Below are 26,959 nucleotides of genomic sequence, written 5' to 3' on the forward strand. Positions count from 1 at the left end.
GTCAATTCGTCACCTACCAATGAAATAAATTAAAATTGACATACAAATGTGACAACTGTAATTATTTTTCATGTTAATCTATGAACATCTTGAATTCGTAAAATTGTAAAACTTATATTAACTATTAGACGAACATTGTAAAAGAAAAAGAGAAAAAAGAAAAAAAATCAGAATAAGAATATACGAATCGAGACGAAGTTAAATCTACGTAACTCGGTAGATTCAAAGATACCTCGAGCGAGTTGATTTCGTACCGAGTGAATCTTTTATCGCGAGATAAAGTAGAATCTCCGTTTCATGGACACCTCACTTCTTTGAAATCTCCGAGAAAAAGGATATCGAGATATCTCTCTGAAGAATATCATTGGTATGATGGTGGTTACCTTATTCGTTTCTATCTACTATTCGCGTACTTTTCTTCATCTTCATCATCTTCATCTTCTTCTTCTTCTTAACTAATCACATTCACTAAAAACTTTGTTCTTTTTTTCGCATCGTTTCTTTTTTCTTACAGTTTCGCGTTTTAGATACTTTTTCTCTTGCTTTAAAGAAATCTTCATTTCCTCTTTTTCTTATTCTTTTTTTACTTTCTATTTCTCTAAATCTCACTTTTTCTATCTGTCTTTTACTTTATGTCATTCTCCCATAGTGTCTTTTCTTTTTTTTTCTTTTTTCAATTATTTCAATGATAGGTAGCTTTTCGTAGGATAGCTTTACTTTCAGTATAATATTTCTAAGATTTTTCATACTATTCCATATATTTTTCTTCTCTTCGACCTATTTTTATTCTTTTCTCCTGGAGTCTTCTTCATTATTCCATGTTTCCTTGAAAGAGAAGAAGAAGAAGAAGAAAAAGAGAAAGAAAATGAAGATGTTTTATTCCTATTCCTTCAAACCGCTTTTCTTCAACGCGTTCGCCCATCCAATATCCTGTTTCTCTCTTTCATTCGAGTGCATGGTGAAAAGTTTAGGATTAGGTGACATTCAGGAAGCAAGTAAAACGTTCGTGAGCGTGGATTTAGTCGCGTGAAAAGACCGATATAGAAACTTCTATGTATATGTATATACATACTATATATATATTTATTTGTATAGGTATGTATAAGTTTGAAATCGAACTGTCTCCTGTCTGACTTTCAACTTTAATACGGATTTGCCTTTTCTTCTATTTCTTTTCACTAAGACGACGACTATACACGTTCAAATAACTTTCGACTGTGAGACTTTTTTACTTCTTCTGTTATTTTCTTTTTTTTTTTGGAAGGGAATGTTTTATTTTCTTTCTCTTTTTTTTGGTTTATTTTTTTACGTAAGCATATTTTTTCCCGAATACCACAGACACATACACATACAAATACACACACACGGGCGTCGTTCCCACGATTTCCAATTATCTCGCAGTAGAATTATTTTATTTTTTTTTTATTTTTTTTTATATTTCAAATAAATGACCACTCGCTCAGCGGCTAAGTGCATTGCTAGAGAAAACCTAAGAGAGGGAAAAATTATTTTGCAGTGGGTGCTCATTAACGTCCAGCTAACGGTCGGACGTAACTTTCGAAAACATTGCGTCCTTTCGTGAACACCTTTCAACGACTTTTCTTCTCGCTTACAGGATTATTAACTAAAATATGACTCTCCTATTTTAACTATATTTATCTTTTCTCCTAATAAACGTTAAAAACATCTCTTATAAAATAAAAATGAAAGAAAAGGAAAGTTGTATTCTTTTACAAAACATAATATATATTATACATGTGTAAGATGATAATTTAAAAAAATAGCTGTTAAGAAGCAAAAATTGGACGTAATGAAAAGTTTCATTTTTTTTTAACTAACGTTAAAAAATAGAGCATAGTTAAATAAATAAAAGAATAAAATAAATATTTTCGAGATCACAGGATTGAAACTGTGTCGAGGATACGAGAAAACTAACAGATCGTGTCAAAATAGTCCTTCCTTCTCAAAGGAAACAAAACCGAAGAGACGACGTTCGGTCGTCTAAGTAAAACATCTATCTATATATCTATATATCTTCAAAGTAAAACAAACTAAACTTTCAATTCCATCTAAAAGTTAAGATCTTTGTTCTTATAAGATTGCCCCAACGTTGAGGTATTTTTCTTTTTTTTAATTAAATTCCTGTCTCGAAAAGAATAATAAATTCTCTTATATTAATAGTTAACATCATTAAAGTTTATAAAAGTGTTTCGCGCGCGCGCGTATTTTTATATTGATAAAATTTAAAAGATAAGTCCAATACGATTGATACAATTTTATTTCGTAAAAAACGAAATAATTTCAATGGTCATCGACAATTTACATTTAATTACAAAATTGCATGTTAACTGCTATTTCATATTAATTACAGTTATATTTTACATTTTATATCATAAAAGAATTTTCAATAAAGTATTTAATAAATAATAATAACAATAATAATAATAATAAAAAGAGTAATTTTTTTTATTTTATAAAAAAACCATAAGTATGCGTGAAATTGAAATAAAACTGGCGTAGAATCGATTCCAATTTACTTCCACTCGTTTCTTAATGAACCTTGAATTCTAGTAAACGTTGGGTAAACGATGAATGGAGGAGGCTATAGGAAATAGGAAAAAGAGAAAGAGTGAGAAATACAGATAGAAAGAGAGAGAAAGAGAGATAGAGAGAGATAGAGAGAAATGGAGTAAGAGAGGTATACGATAAATTCCTATCGGACCGATAAAAACGTCGAAGTCGGCTTCGAATCACGTTTCGGACGTTTTCATGGATCGATACTGACGCTTGCTTGGTGAAAAATGGTGAGAAACTAAAAGCTGATTCTTAAACGTCGAACTTCCCCAGACCGTTTCCTTTAGTTGCTTTTACTTTGTCTTCTTAAATGCGCATTCTTTTTCCTGGTCTAATGACGTGGAAAAGATACGAACGATGTTTTAAAAACGAAATAAAAAACTATAACAAAAAACACAAAAAAATAATACGTGAATTAAAATGAATAGTTATATCGAACAGTTAATTATGAATTGTAAAAAATTTGGTTCGTTCGAATTGATTTAACTTTAATTTTGAACTCTTCCGTTATATTAATCTTCCGTTTGTTTGAAATCAACAAGAAATATTATTTCCAGAGGATACCGTTTATTGGATTCAATATTTTTTAATATCATATGCAACATAGGTCAATCGGTATTATAAAGAATTTTTATATAGAAATTTTTAATAATTTAATCCTGACAATGTTTATTACAGGAATACCAGTTTTTTAATGAACAAGAGTATTTTATGATTGTTATTATTATAATTTTTTCTTTTTTTTTAATATAAATATGTATTACATTATATATTATTATTAATATATTTGTTAAATCAATACCTATATTATTATCCTAATTTACATTGAATATAATTTGAAAAAATATATATATAAAAAAGGTCTTATCGTTGGTATCTAATTTATACATAATCTTGAATATACAAATAATTAATACTATCAAACATTATATAGATATATTTATTATATTATATATACTTGGATACTCCGGCCACGCATTGCTGTATCTTTGTTATAAAATGTTAATTAAAACTCTAAACTATTTAGTAAATTATAACAACACACAGAATAATAACACAATTACAATGAAATATATGAAATAATAATAGCCGAAAAAAAATAAAAAGTAAGGTTAGTCATGTCGTATGTAAATTTGAAAAAAAATATGAAATAATTGAATTGTAATACAGTGCCATCTATTGAAAACTTACAGTACCTAAAGACCTAGATAACCTTTAAATAATAAATCCTTAAATTAGCAATAAAAAATAAAAATAATCGCGATAAAAACTATCTTATATACTAAGTTGAACAAAATCACACAAAATAAAAAAAATTTCATTAAATCGGTTCATCATCTAAATTCAATGGTTTCGGAGTTCATTAGAAAACAACAATGTGATACTGAATTTTTATATATAATGATATATAAAGAAGAAAATATCAAACAATTACTATTCATATCGAATATAATATTCAAATGAAATATATCCTTTTAATCTTATATTTAATTTACGTATAAATTTATGTTAAAATTAAAAAAATAATATCGAAGAAAATTACATTGGGACAAATAATAATAATAAATAACAGCAATGAAAGAAAGGTAAATATATTATTACGTGGATAGCTTTAGGTGAGATCCAATGTTCGGTGAATTGAAAACAAAAGAGGAGATAAAAGCTGGCACCTCTCGCTTCGAGTTCGTAATTGTTCCGTTGATTCGAACCACTAAGATCTCAGAGAAAGAGACAAACTTGGTGAGACAAACGGGGTGTGGAGGGAATAAGTGGTGGAAGAAGAAGGAGGATGGAATAGTAGGAGTTCAGAAGGAGAGAGAAGGATGCTGCTTGCTCCCGATGTCTCCTAATGTAATTTTGTTTGCGAATCCCAAAGGCAAACGTGAATGAGGACAAATTAGATTAGGGATAGAGACGCGCCTGCCTGTCGACCTTTACGTTCTTCTTCTTCTTCTTCTTTATCTCTTTCTTTCTTTCCTTTTTTCTCTCGCTTGCTTCTTTCTTCCAACTTTTTCCTCTCTTTCCACTCACTTCCCTTCTTTTTTTTTTTTTATCTCCTTCGAGATGCGAAGAAGAAGAAAAGAATGGAAGCGGGTAGGCAGAAGCGTAAAACGTACGAACCGTGTGAATCCTTTGTGCCCACCACCATCCCAACATCACAATCATCCCCACCACCTCCCCCAGTTTTTCCTCTCCTTCTATCATTTTTATTTTCCCCCTCCGTTCTTTCTTTTTCCTCCTTCTGTTATTCCCTTTTCTTATTCTCTTTTATCTTTTTCGTTATATCCATCCTTTATAGCCTTTGTTCTGAATCACGTACTAGACGACGGCTAATGTTGTTCCGTGGCTTTTTCTTATTTTTCTATTATTTACTTTTATTTTTATTTTTATTTTTATTCTTATTTTATTTTATTTTATTTTATTTTATTTTATTTTATTTTCGTGTGCGTTCGAGAGTTAGTAATATTTACTTCAAATTTATCGAAACTTTGTGTCAAAGTATTTTCCGGTTTTTTCACAAAAAAAAAAAGAAAAGAAAAAAGAAATTATTTTTCATTTTCTTTTACCAAATTTACAGATCAAATCTTTGAGAATTTTATATTCTTTATTATCTTTTTTTTTTTTTTTATTTATTTTCCTTCCTTTCGAAGTATGAGAATTTTTTGTGACCACTCGAAGTTTCTCTTTTCAATCTTTCAAGTTTCTTTGTTTTATGTTTTTTTTTTCCTGAAGGAGTAATAACCAAAAAAATGATGGATGTTAAAAAAAGATGTGAGATGAAGACACAGGGATTGCTAAATATTAATATCTTCTCTCATTATTCGAGAAGAGTATATCTCTTTTTTTCAACATTTCTTCTTGTTCTTTTCTTTTTTTTCTCTCAAGTTCAAATCGGTTTTCCTTTTTCATTTTGTTTTCCCTCGTCTCAATGAATTACTAATCCGGTAACACGTTCTTTCTCTCTTTTCTCTTTTTTAATATATTTATAATTGGTATCAAACATTTTGGATTTGAAAAAAAAAAGAAGGAAGAAAAAGAAACGAAAAGAATAGTACTTAAATAAACAGAACGAAAAAAAGGTATTTTTAAAATAAGAAACGTGAAAAAAACAGGAGTAACAGGAGAATAATAACGAGAAATAAAGAAGAATAATATGTAAAGAAGAAAAGTATGTATAGAGTTAGAGGATTTTTGCGACTTTAGCCGTTTCTCCTTCGGCATTTTTCTTACTACTTGCAAATCGCTTACTCGGTTTTCACTGTGGACTTGCCAGTTTCTCGTATATCTTTTTATTTTCTTTCCTTTTCAAAGAAGAAAGATAGAAATAAATAAAGAAAGAAAAAGAAAACTAGAGGAAGGCTTGAAAGAACACGGTCCATTTGTATACAAAAATATAAGAAAAAAAAAGGAAAAGAAAAAGAGGGTAGCACTTGTTAGAGGAATTTTTTTTCTTTACTTTTTATACCCGTTTTTATTTCTAACATTTTAAGTATTCGCGATTAACGTAAAGTTGGTCATTATTATTATTATTATTATTATTATTATTATTATTATTATTATTATTATTATTATTATTATTATTATTATTATTATTATTATCTCGTTATCTTTTCACAAAAGATTTTTATTCGATTTTCCGACATTGTGTGGTTAATGAACGCATCAAAGTAAATCTGAGAAGACATATTTAGCTAGCACCTCGTGGTTGCATATTTGCGGCTTTAATAGAAGCTTTCAGTACGTAAACCGGCCTCTAATGTGCGTTGTCTCGTTATTTATCGTGGTTTCACGGCATGATCGTTTTATGGCCGTTAAACCTCGCTTCGTTTACGACTTCCTGTACCAAGAGCCTAGCCCGATAAACCATAGAGTCTATTTTTCGATGTTGCTAAGTGCATCCTATTCTATCTTTCTTATTATTTTTTGTTATTGTTTTTGTTCCCTTTCGTTTTTATTTCTCTCATCCCCTCTTCTTTTTTTATGCTCGTATCATTGTCAGATATACTGAAAATTTAATGAACTACTTAATTAACTTTCTAATTTCGTTTATGGTTCTTTCACACAGTTTAATGTATTATCGTATTTAAATTAAAAACTTATTTACTTCAAATATATGTAATAACAATTTTTTTCGTTTATCACGTTTATTCATTTTTTATACAGATAGTTTGTAAAAATCTATTCAAATATTTTCTTTTCAATTTTATTTTATTACTCATCAAAAATAACTGATACGACAAATTTTCTATTCGCTTTTTTTTTTTAAATTTTTATTAGAATGTATATTCTTTTAATTCTTTCTTTTGTTATCTTATCAGGATAATACCTATGTCCAATGTCGTTAGGTTCTTTCTTTGTTTTTCACTTTGATCTCAAAGCATCATGGTTTAATAATCTCGGTTCGTGTCCGAGCGTACGATCCCTTTTATCTACCGTAGATCATCTACCTTAATTCAAGTAATCCTATCTCCAATTTACTGAAGAAAGTAACTCATGCCCCTTAAAACACTATGATCTGATTAAACCACTCGATTTTCTGTTTTCTTTTATTTCCCACTCCCCTTACCCCCCCCCCATTTTTAATTAGAATGCCATTCGTTCAGCTTTCCTTTCTTTTTCGTGTTTTTTCTCTCTTCTTTTCTTTTTTTTTTTGTTTTTCTTTTTCATTTTGTTTTGATCATTGGAAACCCCAACTCTTATTCTCTTCTCCATCTCGAAATATCAAATCGATAGATTGTTACGTGTTGCGTTAAAAATATCGATGCGCTCCATTAATTACTCCAATTAAATTATCTCGTTGGTAAAATCAAAACGTACTGTTGTAACTCGCTCTCTCGAATTTTCGTTTAACGGTATTACCGTTGAAAAAAAAAAATAAAAAAGAAAATAAAAAAATGAAACTATTTACTATCCAGGGTGATGATAACAAGATAGAGAAAGAGAGAGAAAGGGTGAGGAAAAAAAAGGATACACGAATTTGTACTATAAACATTTGCATCAATCGAGATACGCAGGTGTATGTATGTAGATTTAATTGTTCTGATCCCGGATCTAAATAAAAAAAAATACAATGCAAAAAAAAATAAAATTAAATAGAAAAAAATAGAACATGGAAATAGAAGAATATAATTTTGTTCTTTGCATTATTTATAATTAAAATACAAAAGTGAATTAAATAAAATAAAAAAATTACAAAAATGTATTTTATATTACAATTCATCTTATATTATAAAATAATTTGATCAAAATTCTTTGAAATAGTTAACTATCATAATTATCGGCACGTAGAGCCTTTTTTATTGTTATAATTTTTTAAAAACGATTAAGAAATACGTTACAAAAGAAAGAAGAGCAAAATAAGCAAATGAGGAAATATTGTGTTGAAAAAAAAATTAAAATTATCATATTTATTTAATTATATATTTTTATATATATTTATTATATAATTATATATTTATATATTTACTTATGTAAAAAGAAATAAATTTAATTTATAAGATTAATCACGTTAAAAAATAAATTTCTGACGTAAAGAAAGCTGCTTAAAATTATATTTCAATGGTATATATAATTTTCTTTAATAAAAAGCTTGTTAGAAAGTGAGTTCTGACACTTTTTTGTTTTTTTATTTTATTTTTTTTTACAAAACAGAAACATTAACATCACCGATAGTTAAACATCTATGTTTCTAATCATTTACTATATATATAGTATATCTCTCTAACGAATACAAATGAAGATTAATCTCTTGGTTGAATGCTCGTTCGACGAAATAACCGCAACTTGATTAACCGAATTCTACGGCTTTTATTAACAAACTCTATTTGAATTTCAATAGGCGAATTTCAATGACCGGTCTCGAAATTACTTGTTCATGTAATTCGCCATGCTAAAATTTGACGCAGAGCTTGTTAGATTATTATCAATGCCGTCCCATGGTTAAATGAATCAATGTCGATCTCATCGACGTTTATCGATTTAAATATACTAATTGATTATGTTGTTCTCTCTCTCTCTCTCCTTCCTCTCTCTTTCTATTTGCTGCTATGTCTTACATTGAAATAAGCTGTCATCTAAATTGCTTGAACCTTATGAGTCGAACCTTAACCCCTTAATGCACAGTTTTATTGAAAAAAGCCGGACAATAAAAATTAATTTTTTTTTATGTAAAATAACACAATTTACAACATTATCTTGGACAAAAATTTTTAAAATACAAAATTAATCAAAATTTTTATAGCAGCATAGAATACAACGCCGCTCGAGTTAACTTGAGCGTGCAACTTAAGGGGTTAATTCACTCAATTGCATTATATGGGGATTTCCACGTTTCTACTACTTTTACAAATTTTTTGTAAAAATTATAAATGCAAACAATAAATTATTATTAATTGCTTTATATATATTAGAGTGGTCAAAAAAAAAGTCTTTTGCCTATCATCTCAAAAGCTTCTGTAAGGTATAAAAAAATTCCCTCCAAAGCGCAGCTTGATATCTCAATTCTCCACGAAGTTCAATGAATTTTTATTTTCCCGTTTAAATAACACGTAAAAAAATTTTTTTTACGTTTTTACCCGGTAAAACTACGAAAAAAATTTTTTTCTGAATTTTTCATCAATTGTTCTTGTAGGAAATTTAATTCTCTACCAAAATGTACTGAAGTAGTTTTTTCGTAATCCTAACGGGTAAAAAGTTATTGAGCTTTAAATACTCGCAATAAAAGAAAATTTGAAGGAAGATAGTTTCAAAGCAAATTTTTGAAGGAATTGACAATTTTACTAGATAATTTATTTAATTTTTATGGATTTGAAATAATTTTCAACTTTTTGAATAACTTTTTTGGTGACTTCATGTATTTATTTCAAAATTTATCAAACTCTTGACTGATTATAATATAATTTACACATGTCTTTTGGTGAAGTATTAACTGTGAATTATGAATAATTTTTCTTATTACAATTTGGATATTTTTTCCTATGAGAAGCAACTACTTGTAACAGATATAAAAAAATAAATACTAAATACCTAAATATTTTGTAACAGGAAATTTGATACAACGTGGATTCTAAAATCATATCTGATTAAAATTACTTTAGTACTTTTTTGTAGAGAATTGAATTTCCTATAAGAATAATTAATGGAAAATTCAGAAAAAAATTTTTTTACGTGTTATTTAAATGGGAAAATAGAAATTCATTGAGCTTCATGAAGAATTGAGATATCAAACTGCGCTTTGGAGGGAATTTTTTTTATACCTAAGAGAAGCTATTGAGACAATAGCACTTGAAAAAAAAATGTCTTTTTTAGACCACTCTAATATATATATATATATATATATATATATATATATATATATATATATATATATATAGCGATTAATAGCAATATATATATAACCACATTTTAAATTATTAACAATAACGTGTAATATAACATTAAAAGAACATTTAAAAAAAAATTAAAAGTAAAAGAACAGGTTAATATAACACCGAATTATATTAAAAAATTTCGTATTATCTATGCAAAATAGATTAGGTGCAGTTATTCGCCATAAAGGGGAATCCTACGAATACTATAACAATAGCATTTATATTAGTTACTAACGATCTACAAATACTTATAACCCGTTGACATTTTACCATTCGACGAATATTCAAGTCTTGTAAGTTACAAAATACTATAATTAAAATTTATTTATTTACATTACTTACTACTAATGGTAATGTATAACATGTAAACATATATATTTTATTACAATTAATAATATAGAAAATACAGATCTTTTTCTTTTCACATACTTCCTGTACGAATACTTTTGTCTCCCACTGTATTTGCATTTTTGCTTTTTGTCGATCATCTGTCTATTCGATACGGTGTTAAATTTTATTTCATATTAATTTATTTCTCCATCGTTTCATTGTCATTTTATTTTATCATTGTTTTATCTCATGTATATATTAATATTTATTATAAAACACTGATACTCTCCCTCTCTCTCTCTCTCTCTCTCTCTCTTCCCTACTCACTATACGACGATATTCAGCAACATACGTGGCTTTTATTTTCCATACGATTCTATGGCTTGTATGGGCTATGCGGTTTTATTCGAGCAAGAATATTCATTAACAGTCGACGTAATTGTATTCGCCGACTAGGCGAATTTTTTCTCTTTATTTTTTTCCTCTCTCTCTCTCTCTCTCTCTCTTTCTCTCTCGTTTTTTCTCCCATATAAACGTTGATTTTTTTTCCTTTTTTTTCCTGGCCCAAAACGAATTCCCGAATTCCCAACTTTTTATTTTTTGAAGAATGTTTAATCTGTCATATTAACTACTATCGACATGTTCAAACAATCTCTACGTACAATTAATATGTATATGATAAAAAAATTGCATGCATATTTTTTCTCTCTTCCCCATTCTCTTTTTTTCTTTTTTTTTTCAATATTTTATATTCAATCTTTCATTACTCTTTGTTTTTTAAATGTATCGACTGTTAAAAAAGAGAAAAAAAAGAAAAGAAAAAAAGCTTATATTAAAAAAGAAAATTTCCACGAATAATGTTTTCTTTTTTTCATAGTTATTAAGCGTACATATAACAAATACAATTAGTTAATAAATAAATCAATAAAATATAATGTTTATTTTGAAAATAATTCACGATTAGAATGATTTCTGTAGAAATTTGGTATATGTTCGAGAACATGATAAGACCATCAAGCTTAGAAAACGAAAAACGAAAAAGAAAATGAAAAGGTTGTTTTAACACGAGTCCATTCTGGCGCATACTCCCAATGGATTTACGTTTCCCGCCATTAAATAGGTTTCCTGCACTTTCAACTAGGATAGATAGATTTCTGCATAATTTGTGCATCCACAGGGATTTCTCTCTATTCACTTTGACGGATTATTAATTTCAACGAAATATGTTAGTCTAATGTAGGCCAAATTGTTTTTAAACCAAGCGCGATTCGCCTACAACTAACAATTCGTAAAAAAAAATAAAAATAAAAATAGAAAATCAGGACGATCGTTTGTTCGATCAGTTATTTTTCTGATTTTTTGTTTTTTATTTCTTGTTTTTTTATTTTATATATATATATATACATATATTTTTCTTTTCTTTATTTCTCATTTGAGGTATCTCTCATATAGACCAATATATGGTAGTTTTAATCGTTCGAAAAGTATTATTACCTACATACACCCGCCCAAAAACTTTTCCATGCACATCCAACATTCCAACCATTCCTTTATTTCTCGTTGAATATCGAAGCTTTCGTTTTGTAACGCGACGTTAAAAGCTACGAACGAAAAATCCCTTCTCTCCCTTTTTCCTCTTTGTTCCTAGAACGTTATTGCCTTCTCTCTTTCCATTTTCTCTCTCCTTTTTTTTCTCTCTTTTTCTCTCTTTCTATTTCTTCAATCCCTTTTAAACTATTTTCTCTGTTTTATATTTTATATTTCTCATTAAGGTAAAATTCTTTCTTTTCCTTTTTAATTTTCATGCTACGTCCCATGTATTTTTATTATTGTATCTATTTATAATTAAAATTCATTCGCTTAAAGCATAATTTAAAAAAGAACAAAAAAGAAAAGAAAAGAAAGAAAGGACATTGAAATTAGTTGAAAACGATCGTTCATTCGAATAATAATATAATAAATGCGGGAAGAAATTTTCACGAGAACAAATCTTTTGCGTTTGCCTCGTTGATTCGTTCCTTTTTGTAGAAAATATGGTTAACGCGTATATAATTTATATTAATAAATTTCAAATTTAGTCAGAGAGAGAAACAAAAAAGAAAAATAAAAAGATAAAGAATAAAAAGAAAAAGAGAAACAAAACTTACAACACCGAAAAATCATTTATTCGAAGAATAAAGATGACAAAAATAAAGAAGAATAGAATTGATGCGTTTTATTTTTTTTTATTTTTCGTCGATTCGTTTTTGAAGAGAATAATGAAGGTACTTTTAACGTTTCTAACGTTTGACGCTTTTGTTAAGAGTAAGTTACTTACCTTTTCTAGGACCGGACGTGCCGGAAACCGACCTATGAGATTCATCGATCCCGTATAGTAGACAAAATTGGAACGATTATCACCGTCGAGCAAACTAGCAACCAATGTGGATGCGGAAAGATACGAGGTTTTCCGTATCGCCACCGATTTCAATCGACTCTTTTTAACGATTAATCGTTCTCTTCCTCCTCCCCTTCCTCCTTTCCTCATACTACTACTATCACTACTACTACTAATATTACTACTACTACTACTATCGTGTATCCCATTCTTGTAACAGTATCCGTTCGCTTTAAAACGAATAGCTATATATACTTCTCTCGAGAACGATGCACTCTCTCTCTATACAAGAACGTTCAATTTCCTCCGACGTTCGAAATCGATTCTCGTGTAATTGATCAGGTATAGATGGATTTTATCGACTGTAAACGTAGACCGGATAAACGGTTTATTTTATCTAGTTCACTTTACCTCAAATTAGTATCAAACATTTTCTTATGTTAAAATTCGTCACATATATTTTACTTAGAATATTCCCTTTTTTTTATATTCCTTTATACTTTAGTAACATTTGACGATATTGTTCGTTTTCTTTTTGTTCGTTCGTTCGTTTTTCTTTTTTACTTTCTTTTTAAACGAGCAAAATTATCCAACGAACTATTATCATTTTATTTCTTCGAACACGAAGAGAATTTCAGTTTGTTAAATAGTGTTTTTAGAGACGATATAGATATACAGCATCGACTTTCAAACAAAGGAATAACTTTCATTTAAATTTATTCGGAATTTAATTAACCTCATATAATCCAATTTGTTTTCATAATTAAACCAAAATATTTCATCTACCATAAATAATTATCGTAATATACAGGGTAATTTTTGGAACGGAGGCGGGTAATGACTTTTTTTTAAGTAACAATAAAAAAAAATCATAAAGGAAAAAGTTATATGGCACAATAAATGTCAACTTTCTATGACCTTACTTTTTCTGAAAATGCATCGATGCACCCGCTAGATGCAGTTGCACTTTTTAAAAAAATGAAACTTTATAATTTTTTTTACATTATTCGATTCCTTTTTTTATTCTGCGTTAAAAAGTATTAAGTGAAGGTCATCAAAATGTCAATAGTTTACGAGATATTTGAAGTTATATAAGGAGAATATAACAATGTATTGTTCCAATATCAATTCAAATCAATTAAAAAATGTAATGAAAAATGTAAAAAAGCGCAATAGAATGTGCGCATCAAATTGTTTAGAATGAAAAGGAGAAACATTCGAACATTTATTGTTCGTATTGATATAAAACTTCAAATATCTCGTAAACTATTGACATTTTGATGACCTTCACTAAATACTTTTTAACGCAGAATAAAAAAAAGAATCGAATAATGTAAAAAAAATTATAGTTTCATTTAAAAAAAAAGTGCAACTGCATCTAGCGGGTGCATCGATGCATTTTCAGAAAAAGTAAGGTCATAGAAAGTTGACATTTATTGTGTTATATAACTTTCTTCTTTATGATTTTTTTTTATTGTTACTTAAAAAAAAGTTATTGCCCGCCTCCATTCCAAGAATCACCCTGTATATAACCATATAATTATATTATAAATAATTAAAAACTTATATTTCAACAATATTTTTATTAATTCAATACTTTTTTTCAATAAGATTTAGCATTTATTTATATAATATTATTATGTTTTTTATTCCTGTGGTTCATCTTTTAGGCAACTACCGAATTCCACATATATAATATAATCTAAAATAAAAAATAAATAAAAAGAAAATAAAAATATATAAGAGCGTGTATGATAGGATCAAATAATTTCGATTTAATTTATAATTGATTTCTATTAATAAAGTAAGATTAAAATTTTTCTTAATAACTTAAAATTGTATGTTATTTTAGTCTCAATCTTACAAGTTCGAGTTTTTTCTTTATTTACACTTTCTTACACTCATTCAATACTACTAAAAAAGTCACGTATTTTTATCGCTTTTCTAAGGAGTCAACAACATATAGTATTTGTTTTTCTAAATAGTTTATCAATCCATTTTACAAACCGTATTCACGTTGATTGATTTAGTAATCCAACAGCGTAGCTAAACCCTTGGACTCAATAACTTATAAATAAAATATTAAAAAAAAATATTCGTAATAATCATTTAACGATTAATTTACACCTTCCAATAGTAAAAATAATTTCAATAAGATATTAGGTAAAAAATAGAATATTTTTTTTCGATGAGTACAATCATATCGATTTTCAAACAAGGAAATATAACTTTGATTCGTAGTTAATTGAAATTTCATTGAAAAATTTTGGCTTAAGAATGACGGGAAAAGTGAAAACTGAGAAGCACCAGTACCAACACCAGTACGAGTACTAGTTCCGACGTCTACGGCTCCGGCTTGGCGCGACCTGGTTAAAATTTAATGAAGGCGCCGTCAACATTCTCCCGCTGCTGATTATCTTTGTCGTTGAATAAAGCGGGCTCCTTTATATTCCACTCTCCCGGCCGTTTCTCGCAAACCCCGTAGGGAGACAAAAGATCGGTTTTGAAGTAACGAACGATGGCTACGGATTGAATTACCAGTGATAATACTGTGGATTTCGTCCGACTAAATAAATGCATCTCTTTCTCTCTTTCACTTATCCCTTTTCACCCTTTTATCCTGATGAATCTACATAAATGCCTTATCCTCGTAACATTATAATTTAGTTTATCATCCATTAACTCGGCACTCTTACTTGAATGAAAATCTTATCCGAAATCATTCTAATGTTTCGATAAAGTTACTATTATTTTATTTAATCAGTATATTCTAATATTTTTGTTCTTGTTTCTTATGAATATTTAACTTTTAATGTTGACCGAAAATAATTATACGTAAACGAAGAATATCGATCGAAGTTGATGTAATTTAATAGGATTTGATAAAACATTTATACCAATAAAAGTAACAATGATATTTATAACATTTAAAAGTGAACATATTACGATATGAAAGATGATGAAATTAATGGCAAATGTATTACGATATTTGTAAATCGTAGTAATAATGTTTCTTTAAAAGCAACGTTGTATCGTTCTCTGATATTAAAAAAGTTTATTCCTATACACTTTTTTGTCTCTATTATAAATAGCAGCAAATTATTATTTATACTCAACTTTAATATCTAAATTAATTGGAAAACATGACTTTTTGGATGAACAGAAATTTTCTAACAATTTCTAATTTATTTTCACTTTTTTTTTTTTAATTTATACAATTATTCTTTTTTCATTGCAACATTTTTTATTAATATTATACGTTTATGTTTCAATTCCATTACATGTGAATTGTAAATGCGGTACCATATTATTATAATATTGAAGTAATAATAGAGATATGATATCGTACAAAGGACTACCTTTCGATTGTAATGATAGTAAATCATAGAAACAGGAAAATATACACATGGTGTTTGGATAATAGAACTTTCGAATATTAGATCGTCAGATACCTGGAGGTTACATTCCATTAATAATTTATATGACAAAATATCGATTTATCAGATAAATAGAAACGACTAGAAGAAGTATCTAATCTGTTTATACTTGAACGATAAATTTTCTTACATGAAATTTTACGAATATTTCAAAACAATACTAACGATTCCCAATATAAAAGTGATTTCACCATAGATTAAAAAAAAATATTTTTTTTAGATGTCTGTTCAGAGAATAATCAATGTAGATAGATACATGCATACATGCATATATCTATATATATATATATATATATATATATATATATATATATATATATATATATATTTTATTTAATGTTCAACTACTCGATAGTTCAGCGCGTAAACATCCTCACATATATACATACACATATACATTTCATATATATATATATTTGTGAAAATGTAGAATCTTAGATAGTTGTTTCGTCTCTTGCAGAGCAACATGTCGTTGTCAGAGGTACCTTTTGGAGGGTTTGCAGACTTTATTATCCTACGAGTACTGGCGGAAACTCATTAGCAAAGGCTCCACCATTTCCCTCTCAACTCCACCTCGCCTAAGCTCGTTTCCTCTTTCCACTCTCCTCCTCGTCCCTCTCGTTCGACTTAATCCAGGACGAGAACGCAACCCCTTCTTCTCTTTCCACTAGCATACATCCCTCGGGCGTCCGTACCAGACGCTTTCCCATGACGAGGGTAACTAATTGTAATTTCGCGATTATGATTATCCACGCGAATTGCCGCTACGGTGTTCGTAATTAAAGGAATCGGAGGTTTTATCTTTCCAAAGTGTCGAACCATATTACGTGTATTTTACTTTAAAATTATTTCGATTAACGATCAATAGTAATTATTTTTTATCTATTTCTTTTTTCTTCCAGTTAACAAAACAAAATATATATTTAATAATATATTTTATCTATATCATGAAAAAAAAAATAATATAAAATCGTTGTTCGTGTAATACGTTGAAATCGTTATTACGATCTCATTAACTGTTATCTTTTTTTTTTTTCAAAAAAAATAAACAAGATTGGAGATTATAGTTCGATGATCATGACGCGTATAAAAACATTCTCGTAATTCTTAATAACCGCAAATGTAATTCTGAATTCCTGAAACGACCATAGATTACCAACTCGCGAGATGTAATTTCAAGCAGCACGTGTTCCTATTAAAATCTCGTAGGATGCAGCCAACACCATACTACCATTCTTTTCCTAGTCGTGTTCGCGTAACGACGAACGTCATCTTTTACTACAACCACCGGTTCTTACGAAATGAAAAATAAATTTTCAAATGTCGTTTTCGTATAACGAGTAAAATATAGACTCTACTGAGAATGAAAGATATACATCTCATAACTACGGTGTATATATTCATAAATTAAATATACTAATAAATATATTTAATTAATATTTTATGCAAGTATTTTGCGTAATATAAATAACAATTTTGTCAATATTTTAAATAAACGATCAATACTAAATATCAATGCAGGATACCACCCCAATATTTTATTTCAAACACTGACTCAATGAATAACGGTCAAATTATGATAATCATATTGACGATAAATCGTAAAAAAAAAGAAGAAGAAAAAGAAAAAGTATTTATGATCGAAAGTAAGGTACAAAGTTTTAAGATAAAAAAAAGAAAAGAAGGATCGAAGAATAATGTAAAATTCCCTTGAAAGTAATTTCTTGACTTAACAGACGATATCTTCATGATCCCGAGACGATCGTTAAACTGTCGAACTAATAACGATTTTTTGTTTTTTTCCAATGTTACTACAGAGCGGCACCTTGGGTGTATGTTTTATGAACGATAGTCGAATTTTACGAGAAAGATCTATTATAATATCCGGCGAGGGATAAAAAAAAAAGAAAGATGAGATAGGAGGTCGAACCAGTTATTGTTAGATCGAAAATTTCATCACCTCTCGTTATTTCATTTTCCGATTTTCCAGAAGAATGAACAACATTAAGCTACTGTCGAACTCTCCTATAAATGTACGTACATGTACATTGTAATAGCAGATAGATAGGTTAGTTGGTTGGTTGGTTGGTTGGTAGATAGGTACTATATGACGTAACGAGGACGAAGTGCTTTTCAATGGAAATAACGCGAATCTCGTATTGCAATGGGGGGAAGAGGAACTATGCCAACGCCGGAAATTCTCGGCACTTCCCATAAAAAAACCTGCTTGAATGACGCAGCATTAAATTATCGTTTATTGTCTGCCATTTGTTCGATTTCGTATGTACATTCGTATGTAACTTATGTATGTATAATAAGTATATAATATATATATATTTATAATGTATAACTTATAATAAAAAGTATATACTCTTATAATACATAAAATACATATATAAGTATATACGATTATACATAGATTGTATTGTACGCATAAAGTGCATTATCGATAACGACTTTCGAACTTTATCTAGAAACTTTTTCTTCTATTTTTGTTTCCTTTTTCCCTGTTATTTTTCTTCTTCTTTTTTCCTATTCTTTTTCTAACGAATTTCGAGACTTCCCTATTTGAAAGAACATTCCAATGGAAAGTATCTTATGTTACATTTCAAAACATACCATCCTTTTTTATGTACCTCTTTCCCCATCTATTCCTTATGTTTACCAAATAATGGAACGTGACATTCGTATAATAACTACTTTGGGAATACTCGTAATATATTGTATTTAATGCATCATTTGTTTCCTTTCCCTTATCTCCAAAATACTAGTGATTATATTTGATTTATTCAACCAAATAACTGACACTTCAACGTTACTTGTAACTTCCTCCACCCCCTGTTTTTCTTTTTTTCTCTTTATATTATTCATATGAGATCTATTTGAAACTTTCTGAACGATAAATATTACAGGATACGTAAGAACCCTTACATGCTTATATGTAGATTTTACGCATACATTTGTGACGTTATTTGTTTGAACAGATCATCCCTCCAAAAAAAGTCATCCCTTCCTTACCCATACATTTTACATTATTCACGTGATACGAAATACGCGTAAGCACTTTTGAGAAATGTCTAATGCATCGTTGTTCATGGACAAGACAAATTTTTCTTTCTTTCTTTCTGTCTTTCCTTCCTTTTACTTTTATTTTTATTTTTATTTTTACTTTTATTTTACATCAAGACTATGTATAACATTTTTCGAGACACACTCAAGCGTATCCCCCGGCGAAAATGGATCTTTTTCTTATTCTTTTTTATTTATTTATTTTTTTTTTTTTTTTTAGAATCTCACCCTTCAACTTAAGTCGCTCGTCTCCTACCCTCACTTTTTCTTTTTCTTTTTTTCTCTGTACTTTAACTACGAAGGAAAGGGCGTGAACTCATCGTAAAGCCGCTTTCATGCAGGCCTTAACTCGGCCGAGGAGTTTGGAACTTTCCGAAACTAGAATGCTATTAATTATTCAAAGTTCTGCCTACTGTTTTCCGTACTTGCAACGAAATATATCTATATATATAAATAAAAAAAGAAAAGAGAGGTAATAAAAAATATACGATATTAATTCTATTCGTGGATATCCGATGGATGGTTACGAAATTTCAAAGTTAGAGAAAATTTTATTTTAATTACGAATAACTATTACTCAACGTTTCGTTGTGTACGTTAATTATATATATTTATAAACGAATAAATAAAATGAAATCATTTTTTATGATGTACATATCGTATAAATTTTTTTTTATTAACTTTTTCGAGAATACGAGATTAATTCTCCCATACGTTTTTCTTTCTATTTATTTATTTATTAAATTTTCTTTTTTTTACTTTTTCCTATTTACAGATTTTTGATGGATTGTTACGAAATGTTATTTGAAAATTTAAATTTGATTTTAATTACGAATATAACGATCACCGAACGACATTCGTCCAATTGTAAATGATATCATTTTTTTTCCTGCAAAAACGTTTTACCTAATAAAATTATTTCTAACAAAAAAAAAAAGTGTACGACGAGCATACGACAGTTGGTTAAAATTATTTTGATTTATTTTTTTATTTTTTTCTACCTTTATTTTTCTCGTAAATGTAACCATAATACGAGGAGAAACTTGTTCGGTGTCATTAAGAAACAACACCGTAAAATAACAAAAGAGAAAGAAACAGAGAAAGGAGGATGAAACGTTCATTGCCATGTTGTATCCCTTTATTTCTAGGACATTAAAGTTCTTTTGTAACAAAAAGTAGAAGACCTTTAAAGACGATAGACGAGAAAAGTCAAGCTTTTTACTCGGTTTATCTTCGACCTCCGATCGTTCAGCTTTATATCGACTTTAGGATTACTTTTAACGAACAAACGGTGGAATAAGGTAATGACCCATTTCGTGAGATCTCTAATCTCCAGAGTGTTTTCCTATTTTTTTTCTTGTCTTTCTTTTTTTTCTTTACTTTTTTTCATTCTTTCTTTCTTTTTTTTACTCGGTTGACCCAGAGATAAGGAAATATTCTCTCTAATCTAAAGAAAAAGTTTTCGAGTGGTGAGGAGTAGGGAGGTGTAGGGAGGAATATTTTGCATAGATAAAATATACAAAAGAAAGCAAATGAAAATTTTTCGAAAGTAATCTTATAAAGCCCAACTCGAAATTTCGTTAAGTACATTTGTTTAAAATGAATTTACATGAGCTAGATTTTTATATTCAAAGTATACTCCGCGTACGACATGGTCGTCTAATAAACATTTTACGTTCATTTTAATTGACTGATACTTTAATGAGCCGATCCAACATCAATAATAAATATTTATCGTTATTAATTTTATTGTTACGAAGGGTTTTAATACTTTTTTTATTTTATTTTTTAAGTATTTAATCCGATAATAAGTTAAACAAATTTTTATCCCAAAGAAAGAGATTATATTACTAAAAGGGAATATCTTAGATGCACGTGCGTTCGTGTATCTGTGTGTGTGTGTGTGTGTGTGTGTGTGTGTGTGTGTGTGTGTACTTCCATATACATATAAAACTTATCGATAAAAGCTTGAAAAGAAAAGAATCGATGTCGTTACTTTTCCACGACAATCGGATATTTTCGTAAAGCGAAAAGGACGTGGGCGTAGCCATGACATTTTCGACTGTTCGACCGATTTACGTATAATCCTTATATATATATATATATATATATATATAAGTTATACATATTTTTCTCTATTTCCATAACATGTTTTCTATTTGGCAGAAAGAAACTGTATATATATATATGTATATCGAATCTATATACGTTCGATATAAATTTCGTTGAGCTCGTGACACGTATGCATATCAATTTTGTGACCATTCTCTGGAAATTTCGTTTCCAATCGACGTTTAATTGCGGATTTTCGAGGACTATATATATGTATATATATAGAGAGAGAGAGAGAGGGAGAGAGAGAGAGAGATATAGAGGGGTTGGTTGAAACCGAGTGAAAAGTTATTAGCGATTGAAACCGTATCTCTATGAGGGATTATATATATATATATATATATATATAGATATCTATATAAACATATACAAGTAACTATCGATTTGATACAGTTCGCGATGAAATATAAAATGAGATAATTTAAGAGAGGAAATGAAAGGACATACGTAATTATACTGAGGTTATATGAAGGGTCCAGTAGTAGTAGTAGCAGTTGTATTAAATGGGTAGAAGGGAATTTTTAAAAATAAAGATCTTTTAAAGTAAGAGAGAGGAAATGTCTTGCGTGCGTTTTCTCATTTCTATAAATATTTTTTATCCGAGTGTCGAGTTAGACTGTAAGCAAAGATGTTGCTTTAAATTTTGCTATATAGTTTGTTTGTGACGAAAAAAGCAAAAGAGAGAGAAAAATAAGGGCACGGTATTTGCACGTTTCCCTTCTGTATAGACCCTTGCGAAAACGTGAAAGAGGAACGTTGCTCTCGAGACCCAACGAGAGAATTCATTCCATTACTGGCTCGCGCGAGCACACCAACGAAAATAGACGACAAAAATACCAGATCGCGTTGTTTTCTCCTAAATAAAGATTTTCTTCTTTCTCTCTTCTTTTTCTTCTTCCTTTCTCTTTCTATTTTTCGAGTTTTCCTTGGAATACAAATTTTTGTCCGAGAAAAGATAATCTTTAAAATATGGAATACATTTATATATTTCATTATACGTATAAATTCTTCCTCTTCAGAAAAACAAGTAAAAAGAATGCTATGTAATATTTGTTATTTTTGTAAATCAGCTGAAAATTGATTTTTATTTTTGATTAATCCTAGAGAAAACGTAAATACGAGTTTTTGTTTGTACCTATTATATATATAATATATAGATCTATATATTATATCTATATCTATATAGATCTATATATATAGATCAGTATTTTTAAATATTTTTTTTCTCTCAATATTTATAATAAAATATATATTATAATATAATAAAAATGATTAATATATAATATCAATTAATTTATTTGACACGTGAAGTAATAAATACGACGTATGTAATTAAATTTATAAATTCGAAAAGTTTGAATGACGATCGTTACGTTTAACCCGAACATTTCAATATGTATTTACAAAATAAATGTATTTTGAAATATTACTTCAAACTAAAAAAATACCAATGAACAATTAAAAAAGATAAATTTTGTCCTCGATCCATTAATAGCTTGAAATTTTTTAACAACCTCGATGATAACGGACAGTTAACGTTTATGAATTATAACCATACGATTACTAATGCAAATGGGTTAATACAAAAACTGTCAATATAATATATAATATATAATATGAACATGTATCGTGCATCAATATGTAACAACCCATCCTTGTTATAAATATCGACGATTTATTATTTGTATCAAACAAAATCTACGTGACCATATTTATTTTATACATAATATATTGACGAAAAAATTTTAACAAATATTTTATCTTTCTCTTCCTTCCAAACCCCTTCCCTCATCCCTTCCCTCATTCCTTCAAAAAATGAAAGTATTTTTTCTTCATATCCAACTCGACAAGGATGAAAGAAACAAGAAAGAAAACGAAAAATTGTTGAGAGATAAGAAGAATTTCCGAAATCCTCGAGGCACGTCGTAAATTATTTCTTTCAACGTCGAACGTGTGCCTCTTTCTTCCCTCCCACTAACCCCCTCTCATTCTCTCTCACATACTTTCTCTTTCTCTTTCTAACATATATATATATATATATATATATATATATATATATATATATATATATATACACACATACCCATCATCAAATACACTTTCAGAGAATGTAACGCAAACGTGGTGCATTTCTCTCGTTTCAGCTCATCTCGACATCTTTCTTTTCTTCTTTCCCTCATCGTTTTCTAGCTCGCGCGTACCCTAATAGATTCTTTTATGCGCAATAACAAAGCACGTCAAGGCAATCTCCGAACGCGTCTCTTATTCTCACGATAGGGGGGAAGTGAACGTATTACAAAGGAGGTGATAGTACGATGTATATAGTATACTATATATATAATACTTTTCTAACGTAGATAGGTATTATGAATGAATGAGGGTGAATAAGAGAAAATGCAGCATCTATAGTCCTACGTGAATGAGAAAGGTGCCTAACGATAACGTAAGATTTATGTTTGAAACTTTACACGTTTCAAGGCCTCCCCTGCCACCACTACTTCACTTTCTTCTTATTATTTGTTCAATATATTTAAATTTGATCTTATTTATCGTTAAAAGTGCATAGATACGTTATGTATTATATAAGTACAGAAACAAATACATGTATATATATAAAAGAGAAAATTAAAAAAAAAATAAAAACACGAGACTAATCGATTAAAAAAAAAAAAAAAATAAATAAATAAAATAAAAAGGAAACAGAAATTCGTTCGATTCCGTCACGTTGTTGCGCTTGTAGAAATATCGAGAGAGTTTAACCCGATCTGAAACTCTATTTTTCGTTGGAACATCCCCCACACCGTACTGTATCATCTGCAAATGTGTAACGTGTACATTTACAAGTCCATATTCATGGATTCTCCCCGTTTTATGTCATATTCCTGTCGATATCGTCCACCACGTGAACTCGGTGCATTCATACACGTATCTTTCGAAACGACGTTGAATACCTCGTTGGAATCCGTTGGCAATGCATCGTATCCCTTTTCTCGAAGTAACAAAGCAAACGAATCCTATATATTGTACCTACCAACTGCACACATACACACACACACACACATACGTTTCTAGCGTAAACGTCATTCTACGCTTTCATCGAAGGCAAAAAAAAAGAAATAATAAAAGAAATCATAATAATGTTACCGGTTTATAAGAGAGATTACGTAGATGTCGTCGTCGTCGCATAATCAACTGAAATTAGTTAACAGAAAAGTTTTATCGAATTTATTTCATTTAATCTTGATATATATATATATAATATATATAGTCTGATATATAATATAAGTCTGATATATATCAGTCTTATCAATATTTAATTGAGATTTATTTTTCTCCCTTTCTCCCTCTTTCCTACCCTTCTTTTTTCCCTTTTTTAATGATTTTTATCTTTTTTTTGTTCACTTCCATTTATATTCCACTTTACAGACAACAGAGATTAATTTAACTATTGTAGTACGTACCAACGACTATAGGGAGATTTACCTCGAATTCACGAATTTAAATTAAAAGCTTCGGCTATGAAAACTCGATCCAATTGTTTTAGAGTTCGTTTCGTCGGGGTAAATACGCGAATGAAAAAAATAGGATAAGTTAATGTAGGTATATATATATATATATATATATATATATATATATATATATATATATAGTACATGCCGTCGTTTGTCAATGGTTCTAACGTAAGCTGCTTAAATCGTGGATTTTCGTTCGAGAACGATTCGAGAAAAGTTTTTCCTGGAGTGTATCTCCTAAAGCATATTGTCGTTTCGTAAAGTTTCGTTACGGTGTTTCTACCGCTCTTTGGGGATTGGACACGTATGTGAATCGAGATAGAAAGAGACAGAAAGAGAAAGAGAAAGATTGAGAGTGAGAGGGAAAAGGAATATTTCCTATGTACGAAATTGCGGCTAGACAACGAGAGCCCGAGGCATTATTGCAAATTCACCGAATGCCGGACTGTCTGCGGCACTCAGAAAAGCAGAATCCTCTCCTAGTTCAAGCCATCCGAACGAGAAAGAGAAACCGAAAGAAAAACCTCTTTTACTTTTCTTTCCTTTCTTTGTGTGTGTGTGTACACTTTCTTTCTTTTTTCTCTTTATCTTTCTCTCTTTCTATTTCTCTCTCTCTCTCACTCTCTTACTCACTCACTTTTTCTCTCACACACATTCCTTCTCATAGTTCACAAATATTTTCGAGGTATGAAACTTTTCAACCGGAAACTTTTCGTATTCATTCTCATACTTGTCCCTAGACGCAAGCTGCGATACGTTTTGTCGGAGTAGGAGTAAAGTTGGGTTGAGGATTTTACAAGCTTGGTCAACAAAAAGAGAAAGAGAAAGAGAGAGAGAAAGAGAGCGAAAGAGAGAGAAAGATAAAAATCTAACATTCTTTCTTTTCATACGTATGGATATGTTATCGTTTCCAATCGATGTTACTACAATTTATTAAAGAATATTTAGAAAATTTTTTCAGAAATCAATCGATAAATGTTTTAATATATGTTACTAACAATGTACGAAAAGTCGGCATTGTATATGAAGTCAGATATTTTAAGCAATTTATGATATATGAGAATTATTACATACTTTCCTTATGCATTATATACAATACCTAGACATTCTATAAAATGACAAATTATTGTATATTTAGGGAAAATAAGAAAAAAGATCCTGATAAAGTTATATGAAAACATAACCTGCTATTTTTGTTGTTATTCTGAAACATTATTCTATAAAATAATATAATGTTATTCTGAAAAAATAAATATTAAATATACAATAAAAATATAATAATAAATATAATATAAATGTATAAATAATAAAAAATACAAATGTAATTCTGAAAAAATAATAATAGAAGTGATATTGAAGATGCATTTCATACTTTGCTGATTTTTCATTTGGCTTTGTACAGAATGCCTAGGAAATGCGTGAAATATGAATACATTTCATACATTGCCGGCTAGTTTTATATATTATATACAATGCCTAGGCATTCTATAAAATGTCTAATTTCAAACTTTGCCGGTAAAATATAAAAATACAAGTATAAGAAAATTAATATGACATCGTACGGTGAAAGGAAGAGTATTTAAAAAAATCAAAAACAAAAAAAAGAAATTACGAGGGATGGTTGGAATTTGGGAGGAACATCCTTTTTAACAAAAGATTCCAATCGTGAGCGTCGTCATAATAATAATAACGCCACACGCTTGTAACTTTCATTCTTGTTAAGGAAATATTTCTTTGAATAGTTCGAGACTTTGCATGAGCGCGAAGATTTCATTTTTTTCACGCGTGTGTAGCGAAATAGATGATCGAATTAGTTTGAAAATAGTTGAAAGTCTCACGAGCCAGCAGCAACCCTTATCGACGTTTATTTCGCTCGCTTCCGACGGAATTTCAGTTGGAACGAATAAGGAGCCGTTATACGACGACGTGCACTCGTCGTCGTCCTCGTCTTCGTCCTCGTCGTCGATTTTCATTCGAATTCGCGACGTCGACTACGTCGAAACTTTGAAACGCCGTTTCCAAAGGGGCGCCAGAAATCTCACCTGCCTTTTCGCTTAGAACCACGACGCTGCTGACGTTGCGATATTCTAGAAGTGAAACGTGAGCAAAGGCGTAGGCTATTTTAGAAAAATTCTAACCTTACAAGATTTTCTACTGAAGAACAACTTTTTGATCAAT

The 26,959-nt window shown here is 29.2% G+C and overlaps 1 protein-coding gene across 10 annotated transcripts in view; it reads left to right on the plus strand.

Annotated features, from left to right (window-relative positions):
- The window catches only part of LOC107066989 (discs large 1), a 419,075-nt gene that overhangs the window by 55,728 nt on the left and 336,388 nt on the right, over positions 1 to 26,959 (plus strand). The window lies entirely within an intron of this gene.

This window comes from Polistes dominula, unplaced genomic scaffold, assembly GCF_049000335.1.
Source record: "Polistes dominula isolate Pdom_NZ unplaced genomic scaffold, Pdom_raw_medaka contig_37, whole genome shotgun sequence".
NCBI lineage: Eukaryota > Metazoa > Arthropoda > Insecta > Hymenoptera > Vespidae > Polistes > Polistes dominula.